Raw genomic sequence first — 12,525 nt, forward strand, 5'->3', positions numbered from 1 at the left:
CTTGATTATGGTAAAATACTTGTCTCTAGCTGTAAATTAAAAAAAAGCCTAGATACATTCAGTCTCACCACCTGCTTGCATCGTAATTTTAAAGCAGGAGTCTGCCTGTCTTTGTTGCATAAGGCTCCATCTCTGGCAGCTTCAGCTTACCACATGCCTCTGGGTATGTGGCTGATGCAACACTATCCTGTAGTTAAAGATTCTCAGACTAAGAATCTGGATTTAGATCTAGAAGAAGATTGACACATTTCCTTACCATTGAAATAAATAGGATTTTTTTCTCTTTTTATTTGGTTTTCTCATTCAGGTGCAGTGCATGCTTTTTAGGGTTCCTTTTTATGTACATGTTTTCTTACGTTTTTTTTTTTTACATACATCTTCCTTCAAAAATAGTTGTACATTTTTACAACTCTTACTATGATTTCTTCATTCTTCTGTCCTTGAAACAAAACTAAACATCACTGGCCTGAAATCCTGTTGACATAGCTCTTTCTGTAGAAGAGTGATGAAAGTGACAGTCAGAGGGTGATTTTTGGTAATTAAAGACTTTCTACTTCTGTCTCACACCTTTTCCAACTCCCAGGTAATCCCTTTCATTGCATGGAAACTGTGGGAGCCAGAGGACAGAAAGTGGGGGAGTCTTAATTACTGAATATTCCTGTTGCCAGATGACATTACGGACAGGAGGAGATTTTTAGTAATTAAAGATTTTCTTCTGTCCCGCAGCTTCTGTGTGATCAAAGGGATTAAGCTGGGATTAGAAAAACTGTGGGACAGAAGTAGGAAGTTTTTAGTTACCAAAAGTTGTCTCATCTCTATGGCATCACACAGGTGTATGCAATAGGATTTTTATCTCCATAGCCTATGTCTTTTTCATCCTTGCCTTAAAATTCAGTGAGAATCCTAAGTATCAGTGGACTGCTATTTTTCTTTTGATATAGGCAGCAGAGTAAATCATAAACTTTTCAATAATTTAATTGAAAAGTCAGCGCAATACTTATTTTGTTGTCTTTCCTATAATCTGAGTACTTTGTACACAGAAAATCCTGGAAAGAGTAGCCATAAGTTGGAATCAGCTTGATAGCATGCAGTTGTCATTGTAACTATCTAAATTACTGTATTTCAAAAAGACTTTACTACTACTACTACTATTGTTGTTGTTGTTGTTAAAATATTTATGTTAACTATACCTTTGAAAATAACCTAATTAAAAATTATGACTATAATATGTATGTATTAAAGCAGTGGTTTAACCTTTTCTTTACCATGGGCCACCTTTAAATATTTTTTGTTGCTGTGGACTACCAAGATTTAACTCAAGATTTAAAACCCAAGAGTGCATCAGATATTTAACGTTTCTCATTTGGAGAGAATGGAGAAATAAATTAATATGTTAATGCACACATATAAATATATGCTCATATTCCATCATCATCATCATGATCATGATCATGATCATGATCATGATCATGATCATCATCATCATCATCATCATCATCATCATCATCATCATCATCATCATCATCATCATCATCATCATTATTATTATTAAAAACACATGCCACAATCAAAATGATGAAAATATTTATATTATTGTTGTTGTTGTTAAAAACAATAGGCACAGTCAATCATAATTGTTAAAACAAATATATTTAAAAATATTTTACACTTTTGATTGACTGCCTATTGTTTTTAATCATCATTATCATCTTCATGCTGGAGAAACTGAAATTACAAGCACATAAAATCATTAATATGACACACCTATACAAAATGTCACATTAAAATTAAAGCTAGAAAGTGACATGAAGATAATTTGTACAGAATTATACCTCATTAAACATAAGTTGGGTGGGGAAAAGGAAACATACTATACTCATATTATCATTAATAAGAAGGCTGGTACTGCTTTTCACTTACAAGCCTTGTTATATTGGATTTAATAGCTGTAACTTGTTGTCATGCTCACGGTCCCTAAAGATCTATGGGCACTTGTTCAGAGAGTTGCCAGCCCCTTACCTACCACCTTCTTGTTGGGTTGAGTCCCTAGACTATCAGTGGTGTGTAGCATAAGCCTCTTTGAACAAGCCTGACCTAAAAAGAACACTTTCGTATTTATTTAGTATTTAGCACGTACAGGCACATGAGCTTTGTGATTCCTTATAACTCACCAACCCCTTCATGGATTGCTGCCTTGTCGTGGCAAAGGGGCTTGAGTATGCAGATGATACCACTCTGATGGCAGAAAGTGAGGAGGAATTAAAGAACCTCTTAATGAGAGTGAAAGAGAAGAGCACAAAAATGGTCTGAAGCACAACATCAAAAAAACTAAGATTATGGCCACTGGTCCCATCACCTCCTGGTGGATAGAAGGGGAAGATATGGAGGCAGTGACAGATTTTACTTTCTTGGGCTCCATGATCACTGCAGATGGTGACAGCAGCCACGAAATAAAAAGATGACTGCTTCTTGGGAGGAAAGTGACGAGAAACCTAGATAGCATCTTTAAAAACAGAGACATCCCCTTGCTGGCAAAGGTCCACATAGTCAAAGCTATGATTTTTCCAGTAATGGTGTATGGAAGTGAGAGCTGGGCCATAAAGAAAGCCGACTGCTAAAAATTGATGTTTTTGAATGGCAGTGCTGGAGGAGACTCTTGAGAGTCCCCTGGACTGCAAGGAGAACAAAGCCATCTATTCTGAAGGACATCAATGCTGAGTGCTCACTGGAAGGACAGATCCTGAAGCAGAGGCTCCAACACTTTGGCCATCTCATGAGAAGACTCCCTGGAAAAGATGCTGATGTTGGGATGAAGGCAAGAGGAGAAGGGGACGACATGGTTGGACAGTGTCATTGAAGCTACCAACATGAATTTGACCCAACTCTGGGAGGCAGTGGAAGACAGGCGGGCCTGGCGTGCTCTGGTCCATGGGGTCACGAAGAGTCAGACACGACTAAATGACTAAAGAACAACAGTAAAGAACTCATCAAAGCTCTGTGAGGTAGGACTCTGAATAGTAGCTAATTTGTGGCCTTTCCACTTCCTGGAATTAGCCAGACCATTGCTGTTCAAGAAACCAGTCCTCAATAAGGATTTTAAGATTAATTTTTTTATTAGAAAAATGAAATTTCATGGAAAATCAGTTTATATTGCAAAAGCATAGCATTCAGTAACATATCCAAAGATTATTGCAGTTAAATAAAATAACAATTCCCAGCTAAAATAATAAACTTCTAAAAGATAATTTAGGATAGGCTATAGAGGGCTATAGAGGGCTATAGAGGGACGTGGTGGCGCTGTGGGCTAAACCTCAGAAGCCTGTGCTGCAGGGTCAGAAGATCCGGCAGTCGTAAGATTGAATCCACGCAACGGAATGAGCACCCGTCGCTTGTCCCAGCTCCCGCCAACCTAGCGGTTCGAAAGCATGCAAATGCGAGTAGATAAATAGGGACCACCTCGGTGGGAAGGTAAACAGCGTTCCGTGTCTAAATCACACTGGCCATGTGACCACGGAAAGATTGTCTTCGGACAAAACGCTCTGGCTCTATGGCTTGAAGAGCGGGATGAGCGCCGCCCCCTAGAGTCGGACACGACTGGACAAAAATTGTCAAGGGGAACCTTTACCTTTACCTATAGAGGGCTAGCCTCCCTCTTTCTTTCTTCTGCAAGTTACATGCTCATACGATCATCTAGACCACTGGTTCTTAACCTTGGGTTACTCAGGAGTTTTGGACTGCAACTCCCAGAAGCCTTCACCACCAACTGTGCTGGCTGGGGTTTCTGGGAGTTGCAGTTCAAAAACATCCGAGTAACAAAGGTTAAGAACCACTGATCTAGACAAAATCCATTATCAGTCTAAATCCATCATCAGTAAGAGAATAATAGCATAATAGAATCATTTCACATAACACATTCTCCAATTTTTACTTTCCCAAACTCCTCCCATCTTCTTGGCCTTTCTGGCTGTTAACCAATTAAATTTAAGAGATTGTTCCCCTCTTTCCACCCCTTATTCCCATGAGAGTTGCAGGTGTTGTTTGTCTTCTCCAGTTAGCTTGGAATGTTGAGTCTTCCAGGCCAATAATCTCGTTCCTGCCTGTAACTGTCTGCAGGAAAACATTCTCATGGTACTTGAGAAAAAAACATATTCCAAAGTCCTTCAAATCATCTCCACACAGAACCATTCTGTCTCCATTTTATATTTCTCTTGACTGCATATCCCATTCTCATGACATGCTTCTAACCACATATCTCCTGATCATGACACTTGTATTCTGAGTTCTGACTCTACTTTTGTCAAATTGTTTCTACACTTATTTTTAAGATACATGAGAACACAGAATGCTTTTTAGCACAAGTACAGTATATTGTTAAGAAAGGCATCAGTACAGTGGTGCCTCGCATAGCGAACGCTTTGCTATGCGATGAATCCGCACAACGATGGGTCCCGGGCCATCGCTGGAGCGTTCGCTCAGTGATGGCCCCTATGGGCTTTTTTCGCTATGCGATGATCGCGCGGACGCGATCAAAGCATAGCGAACAGCTGATCGGCGGTTCCAAAATGGCCGCCGCTAAAACAAAATGGCGACCGCTGTTTTGCCTCGCTAACGAGGCATCCAAAATGGCCGCCGCAATGGAGAAAACTCGCAGAACGGTGAGTTTTAAGTCCATAGGAACGTATTAAATCAGTTTTAATACGTTCCTATGGACTTTTTTGTTTCACTTAACGATGGATTCGCTGAGCGAGGGTTAATCCGGAACGGATTAACCTCGCTAAGCGAGGCACCACTGTACTTTCATAGCCCTGTTTGATAGTTCTGGAAAATCTGCTTGTAGGTGAGCCCAAAAATTTGGAAGGGACTGCTCTTTGAACTGCAATTTCAGAGCACCATCTGTGGATATTTCTATGAATTTATCTTCCTCTGCTGCTTTGAGCCCCTCTAGTTCGTACACATTAACTGAAAAGGGATCTCCAATCCAGTTTTTGCTTGCATCAGGAACAGGAAAATATTCAGGGAAACTATGCTGCAAATACTCCAAATGTCTTTTGATAAATGATGTGACCTCTTCAGACAACTCTTGGTGGAACTAAGAAAATTTGTGAGGTTTGGAAATATCTCATTATTTCAGTTCGATAGGCAATTGCAACTTCTTGGTTATTGCTTTGATCTTGTCTTCAACTTGAAAAACTAACCCTTTTCTCCTTGAAGATTTAAGTTGATCATATTTAAATGGGTGAAGATCTCTGACAGATATGTTAATTTGACTAACTGGGAAAAATCTGTCGAATGACTGCAGAGGTGAAATTGCTTCTTCATGAGGAATAATCTTATCTTGTCTTTCAATTCCAAAAAAATGAAACAAAACTTCACCTTGTGATAGCCAACAAACTTTACAACGTAGCAAACATTGGTGGTATTCACTGTCCATATCTTTGCAAAGCTGTTCAAAAAGTCTTGAATTCAATTATTTGCTTTTTATAAAATATACAATTTTGACTGATTCATTTAAGATCTGTTTTAGTTTTTCTGTTATCTTCTTAGTAACTAGAGTTTCCGTACATATGCAGCAAAGATACCAAGTAACCAACAGCATGATTTTGTTAATCCATGCTACAAGTCCAGTAATCTTTCGAGACATTGCTCGTGCCCTGTCTGTGCTAATTCCATGTCATGAGATATTACAAACTTGTTTAAGCTGTGAAATGCTTCTTCAGCTGTTGTTTGTACTAACGAGGAGATGAACAGTATGACTTCAAAAACGCTTCTCTCCTGCTTATATCTAACATAGCACAGTGAAGTCACTTTGTTATGTCTGTGCTTTTGTCCAATTGCAGTGCACAGTAGGGAGACACGTGATTTTTTTCTAATAATTGCTCCTTGATATTGACTGACAAACCATAGATTCCCTTCTTAACTGTGTCATTTGACAAAGGTATTAAGGAAATGGATCAATGCAGAAACTATGATTTTTGCGCAGGTTATATAAATTCTTCAGCTATTTTTTGCCTTTGCTTGTATCGATCATTAAATTATCTTGTCTAGCGTGAATGTTGCTGTATCTTGAGCCTTGCGATTTCTTGGGGGGGGGGATGAAAACAGCAGGGAATCATTACGGCACAGGTTGGAGTTGTTAATATTCTCAATCAGTAGGGATTAAGGGATAACATTACTACATTCTTGCACTGTCTTCAGTTGCATCTGAGGGCTGAAAAGGATCAGGGCCGTGATTTCCTTTTTCTCTTCTCAGGCAGCTGCATATCAACATGTATGTAAGAGGGGGGAAATCTGTTGTATATGTGCTACTGCTTGCTGCCCAGCTTCATGTTGTACCACAGGAAAGCATGTGTTTCACTGTAGCCTCAGGGCTTCTGATCTTTTTCAGGCAACTTTGTGTACCAGTGTCTTCCTTGTTCTCCCATCTTCTCTAATGGACTGAAAATGCTGGTGGCAAGTAAGCCACCATGCAGTTCTTGCATGCAAGTCCCTATTGGGGTGGAGTGCCTGGAAATGGAGACGATATATCATGTGTATTTAAAAGCTTTCTAATTACAATTATGCACCACTGCAGGCATGAGATAAACAGTGGTGTAACTCCTAAAGTGATTTTTTAAAGCAAGGTGTATAAAGCCTTTAAGACTTGTTTAAATAATATTTGGATATTATAAGGAAAACTGAAGACAACTGTTAACAGTTCATAAAACCCAGTGATTGAGTTTTATGAGCTGTTAATATTTTTTTGCCAGTCAAATTCTTTTTTTTTGGGGACAGAATTTATTTATTTAAAAATATTTGAATTCTTATATTTGTAGTAAGTATAGCATTTGCTCTTGTTAGGACTGAATGGGAAGGTTTGCCCTAAGGCAGTGGATTTCTTTGCTGTGCTAGAGAGCTCTTAAGTCTGTATGTCCCGGTGCCTTTGACAGTCTGACTGTATGCCTAGAAAGTATGAACATGTATATAATTAATCCTTCCAGGGAGGACATGGTTGTACAGACTGAAGGGTGATATGAATGTGCCTTGAAGAAGATCTCAAAACGAGACTGTGGGTGACATATGAATTTTTACCTGGGCTACCTGTTGGTAAAATGCCTTTTCCTTTCTTAATGTGTGCTTGGTTGTATTTTGGTGTCCACCCCCCCAGCTTTCTGAACTAGGCACCTTCCTAACAATGACATGACAGAAAAAAATTCAACAACTCATCCCTGTTTGCAGGACTGCTTTCATGAAGCAATGAACAAGTCCTGTTGGCGCAGTTCCACCAGAAATAATTAATATAAATTATTGTATAGCTCACCCCATCCGCTTTTGAAGTTCCCTAGGGTTCACTTTTGCCTTGGGGAAGCTTTGGGGAGTGTCAGGATGCGGGGGGCAGGCTTTTCATAGTTAAAAATTACCAGTGCCAAGATTGGGAACACTGCTGCTGTGATTTTTGACTATTAAAATCCCTCTCTCTATCCCAAGGTTACCAAAGATTTCCTGAGGGCAAATGGGAGCCCTAAGTAGCCTTGGAAACAGAAGTTGGGGGGATAGGAAGCTCCAAGTTAATCTAAATTAATTATTACTGACACCCCAGTCTCGTTTACAGTGGCAGAATGATGCCACAGGATTTTGCCCAGTGTATTTAAAATAGTATGCAGCACAGAGCAGACTAATAAGTGTTCGTAGTTCATATACTGCTCTGTATATTTCACTGTTTCTCCCCCCCCCCCCCGACAAAGTAGCAGTTCAGTTAATCAGTTACTTACCAGAATTTTTTGCTTGCTTTATACAAGTGGTTCCTTGCATTTCTTCTTCTATGGTCTGCAGTCCTTACTATCCAAAACATTTTCTTTTAGCTCCCATCTCTGGGGAAGTCTGCAGGGCTGCTGTGTTTGAAGATGACAGTATGTTATTCTGAAGTTTTCCACCGCTTATTTGACATCTCGATTCTTCTTCAGGACAACTCTCCTACCCTATCACATAGCCTAGTGTGATTCTCTCCGTTCTTTTTGCACAAGTGGTTGTAGTTCACAACAAGTTAATCCAGTCAGTGTGATCTGTGTGCTGCTTCCCCTTGGAAGAAATTCTTTGTTCTAGAAGCTCCGAGGCATGAGGGTGACCATTCCAGCCTGAGGCACAGTTCTATTAATACCTCTGTTAGAAGTTGATCCTTGCTCTTTGGCCAAAGTGCTGAACAGAGTCCAAATTCTTGCCTGCCCACTCGAGACACCACTTCGGAGAGACCATAATGTCCTAAATAAGTAGACAGCTGATGGGAAGATGCTTCTGGCTCTTGTTTGTAAAAAAAAAAAAAAAAAAAGGATAGGTGGGTCAACTTAAGAAATGGGTGACAAGGTTAGATCTGTAGTTTGTTTTGTCCAGGACCCTCCCACCATCTGTGGCCCTTTTTGGAAATATGAGGTAGCAAGGCCTTACTACGGTTCCTGCCTTAGCGCAGGGCCAGGCTGAGCCCCCCTCCCCAAAAGAGAGCGAACGAGCGAGAGAGCGAAAGGGAGCCTTCCCTCCCCACCCCCTTGCCTTGCCTCGCCTTGCCTCCTCCTCTTCCTCCTCCTTCCTCCTCCTCCTGCCCCCTCCAGCTGGGGCGTCCCCCCCCCAACCTCCCCTCCTGGCCCAAGAGTGCGGCGGCGAAGGCGGGCTCTGGGCGGCGGAGGTGGCGGCCATGGGGACGCGGCCGCTCCGCCTCCCTCCCGCGCCCGCGGCGGCGGCGTGCTTTGTTCGAGGCTAGCGCAGGGCAGCCGAGACGCCGCGGCTTCCTGGCCCTGCCTGCCTGCCGGCTGCTCTCGGGCCGCGGCTGGTGCTGGTGGCCGGCCGGAGGGTCTGGATGGTGCATCCCCCACCCCACTCGCTCGCTCGCTTCCTCGCCCTGGCGCGCTGGGGCCGGGGAGGGCCGGAGGGCGGAGCGGGAGCGGCGGCAGGAGGAGGAGGAGGAGGCAGCCGCGCCTCGGATCCTCCCCCACCGCCCGCCCGCCCCGGCCCGGCCAGGCCCGCTGCCCGGGCGCCCAGGTGGCCGAGAGCGCACGGTGCCCGGGCGCGTCGCCTTCAACGGGCGCCCTTGGCCTCTCCAAAGGGAAGCGCGCCGCTGGGGGACGGGAGAGGGAGCGGGCACCTCGGCCGGCCTTCCCCGGGCGGGCGGGCGAGGAGGGAAAGCGGGGGGGGCGGAGAGGGGAGGAGGAGGAGGAAGGGGGCGAGGATGGGGAAAAGAGCGGAGGGGGGGGACTGGAAGAGGTGAGGAGGGCCGATCGGAAACTGGAAGCCGAGAAAGCCTCTCCTCCCGGGCAGGGGTGGCCACGCTGCCTCCCAGGAAAGCCCCTCTGACGAGGCTGGGCTGAAGTTTCGTCGGCAAGCCCAGCCTCGACCGGAGGGATCCTGACCCGGTCCCGGGAAGATCAACTTTCCTGGCCAGTTTTTTTTTTAAGTGAAAATTTCCTCATCAGAGCTGGGCTACGCTGTCTTTGTTTCACCGTCCCCTGAGAATGTCACAACCCCGCTTTAGATACGAGTTGCCTTCTTATCCTGCTCCTTAGGATGCGCTGCGGCAGAAAAGATACACTCCTCTTGCACAGGGAGGTTCTGTTTATTCGTTTCGTTCATATCCTCGGCTCCCTCCCAAGTTTTATCCTCCTCCCTACAGCCCTGTGAGGTAGGCCAGGCTGATGGCGAGAGCACCTCGCTCAAAATCCCCCCGGTGCATTTTCAGGGGTCCATAGGGCCAATCCTGGCCCAAAGCCAGGTGGGCCTGTGTCCCCACAGCCGGTGGGCCTGTGTGCTCTAAATGCCAGGGCCGATTTTTGGTCCCAGTCCGGCCCTGCTGGCTAGGATTTCTGGGAGTTGTAGTCCCAGAAATCTGGGGACCCAAGGTTGAGAACTATTGGTCTGTGTTGATGGGGGATTCCACAGAACATATTTTCTGGTCTGAAATGGTGGCCCTGGCCAGCATACCAAAGGAGTTGCTCCAATACACATTTGCATCCTTGTGGAAAAAGAAGGAGTACATTCTAACAGTCCTCTTGGACCCCAGAATTAAACAGTGGGCAGTGGATGTTAAACAGCAGCAAGGGTGGGGGACAATGTTAGCCGTTTTTTCATCACATGCAGTAGCAGCTGTAGCAGCTGTAGCAGCTAGTGAAAAGGGTCCAGCTAGCACTGAGGAGTTGTACAGAGCAGGAAGAAACTACCAATGGTTACAGTACCCCAAATAGCCTGCCCTGTTTTTGCAGGTGTGAGGGTCTTGGACTCTAGAATACCAGCAGTTGTATTATAGAGTCCAAACGACCCTCACCCCTGCAACAATAGGGCAAGCTTCCTTCATGGCAGGGGCTGTACTCTAGTGACACCACCTCAGAAGAAGGACATGGCAGAGACAGAGGTAGAGGCATACATACAGGAGCCCTGCAAGCCAAAAGAGGCTGGCCCTTTGTTGTACTGAGCTGAGGAGGAGTCTGTTTGTGGAGATCTAGCCAAGATGGTAGTGGGACTGTTGTCTTGCCTACTAACTAGTGTGCCCAATGAGAGAGTGTTCTCTCAAGCAGGGGACATTGTCAATTTGCACTACTCATGCTTGGAACCTGAAGCAGTAGACAAACGTATATTCCTTAAGGTCAACTTTGCATTCTGGTCTTACCTGAAGAGAGAATGGGACACTTTGCTCATAGAACTAGGTACACCAAGCTTCACTCGGCTGCCTTCTCCCTTTGCCTTTTGCATTCTTCTGCTACTCCAAGATTCTGCTCACTCACTCAACTATGCTGTGTCTCATGCTGTTGGCACAGTTGCCACACACCACAGGCTATCTGATGCTCAATCTGTCTGCCGGTTTTCCCCAGAGTATTAGCCCACTCCCCAGTGCAACCTGTTCTTTGCTTCCCCAAAGCTACTGACATTTCCTGCTGACATTCCCACCATTCAGGGTTCAATCAGTATGGCCACTGCAGTAATTTCCTAATACTTAGGCACTGCTGGCTGTTGGTGTACAGTGGTGCCCCGCTAGACGATTACCTTGCAGAACAATGAATCCACATGACGATGAGTTTTTGCGATCGCTATAGCACTTCACAAAACTGTTTCCTATGGCCGATTTTTGCTATACAATGTTTCAATCTGTGCTTCGCAAGACTTTTTCCCCCAGGCCCGATGCTTTGCAAGACGATGATTCTAACAGCTGATCTGCGCTTCGCAAAACAGGTATTTTGGGGACCGATGCTTTGCAAGACAGCAATTATAACAGCTGATCAGCGCTTCACAAAATGGCTTCCCTATGGGCGATTTTCGCAAAACGACGACTATTTTTCCCATTGGAATGCATTAAACGGATTTCAATGCATTCCAGTGGGGAATCGCATTTTGCAAGACTATGTTTTCACAAGACAGCTATTTCAATGGAATGGATTAACATTGTCTTGCGGGGCATCACTGTACGTGCTTTTTGTTTGGTGCAATCACTAGGAAGGTATCAGAGGACACAGGGATTTTTAAAAAAGTTTTGCCTGTGTGTTTTAAGGGCAAAATAATGCCTTTGTGATGCTCATATTGACTGTAATGGAGTTCTGGATATCTAAAAATTCCAAATTTTCAAAATTCGGAATCTAAAGGACTGTTATTCCAAATTCCAAGTCAAGACTTTGGTGCTAGTGCAGATCCCCAATGTTTTATAGAAGATGCCCATATACTGTAATCTTATCAGTGCTATCTTATAGTGAAGGAATCATGAAGAATCTGCTTCATTATTATTTGTGCAACGAGATATGGTTAATCACTATTGATAGACCTGTGCCATAAACCTGCCTAAACCTTTTATGAGAGCTGCCATAAAAGTGTTCACCAACATATCCTCTTGATTTCACAGATTAAGTGTTCAAGTTGTGAAACAGAACTTACTTGTTTTCCAGTTTTGTGGACAATCAACTGCAGAGTGAACCTGAATATTTGTATTGTCAGAGGAGAAACTGTTCTGACTGCTTGCATCTCATACACTTCTATAACTCTTTGTCATATTCCTCCTTGATCATAAATAAAATTGTCTGCAACATTCTAGCTTTTCTTTATGGTCAAGCTCAGAAGTATTGTGTTGGCAAGAAAGCTGAAAAGATTGAGAGATCATAGGAACAAGTACATGGTTTAAAAAAGACACAGACAAAAGTGCAGAGTTATTTTTACATATCATCTCCCGTCAGCCTCAGCCAGCATAGTTGGAGGTGAGAAATGCTATGAGTAGCAATTCAGTAATATCTAGATGACCATATTTTGCCCAGCTATGCTCCAGAGTGTTGGACGCCAGTTGGTGCGTCTGGGAAAAATTGTACAACATAGGCTTCAGAACTAAAATCATAACTATACTTGGTGTGAAAGTGTTGTATATACTGTGTGAGTGTAAGAACATGCCTTGGTCATGCACATTAGTGGCAGTGTGTGAATACTTTGAGTAACTTTATATAAGATAAGCTGACACTGTAGAAAGGTTCTAGCAACCAGAAGACAAAGCATCTTTTAGGGAAGCATTCTCACAAGGCCATAAAAACTGTAATA

General features: G+C 43.6%; 1 protein-coding gene and 1 long non-coding RNA gene across 3 annotated transcripts in view; one reads left to right on the forward strand and one right to left on the reverse strand.

Annotated features, from left to right (window-relative positions):
- The window catches only part of LOC140704530 (uncharacterized), a 54,658-nt gene extending 46,517 nt beyond the window's left edge, over positions 1-8,141 (reverse strand). For both annotated transcript variants that reach the window (XR_012083760.2, XR_013541963.1), the window contains exon 1: positions 7,749-8,141. This is a non-coding gene — a long non-coding RNA (uncharacterized LOC140704530). The remainder of the gene's footprint in view (positions 1-7,748) is intronic.
- The window catches only part of TECR (trans-2,3-enoyl-CoA reductase), a 54,071-nt gene that overhangs the window by 11,687 nt on the left and 29,859 nt on the right, over positions 1-12,525 (forward strand). The window lies entirely within an intron of this gene.

The sequence above is a fragment of the Pogona vitticeps genome, chromosome 2, assembly GCF_051106095.1.
Source record: "Pogona vitticeps strain Pit_001003342236 chromosome 2, PviZW2.1, whole genome shotgun sequence".
NCBI lineage: Eukaryota > Metazoa > Chordata > Lepidosauria > Squamata > Agamidae > Pogona > Pogona vitticeps.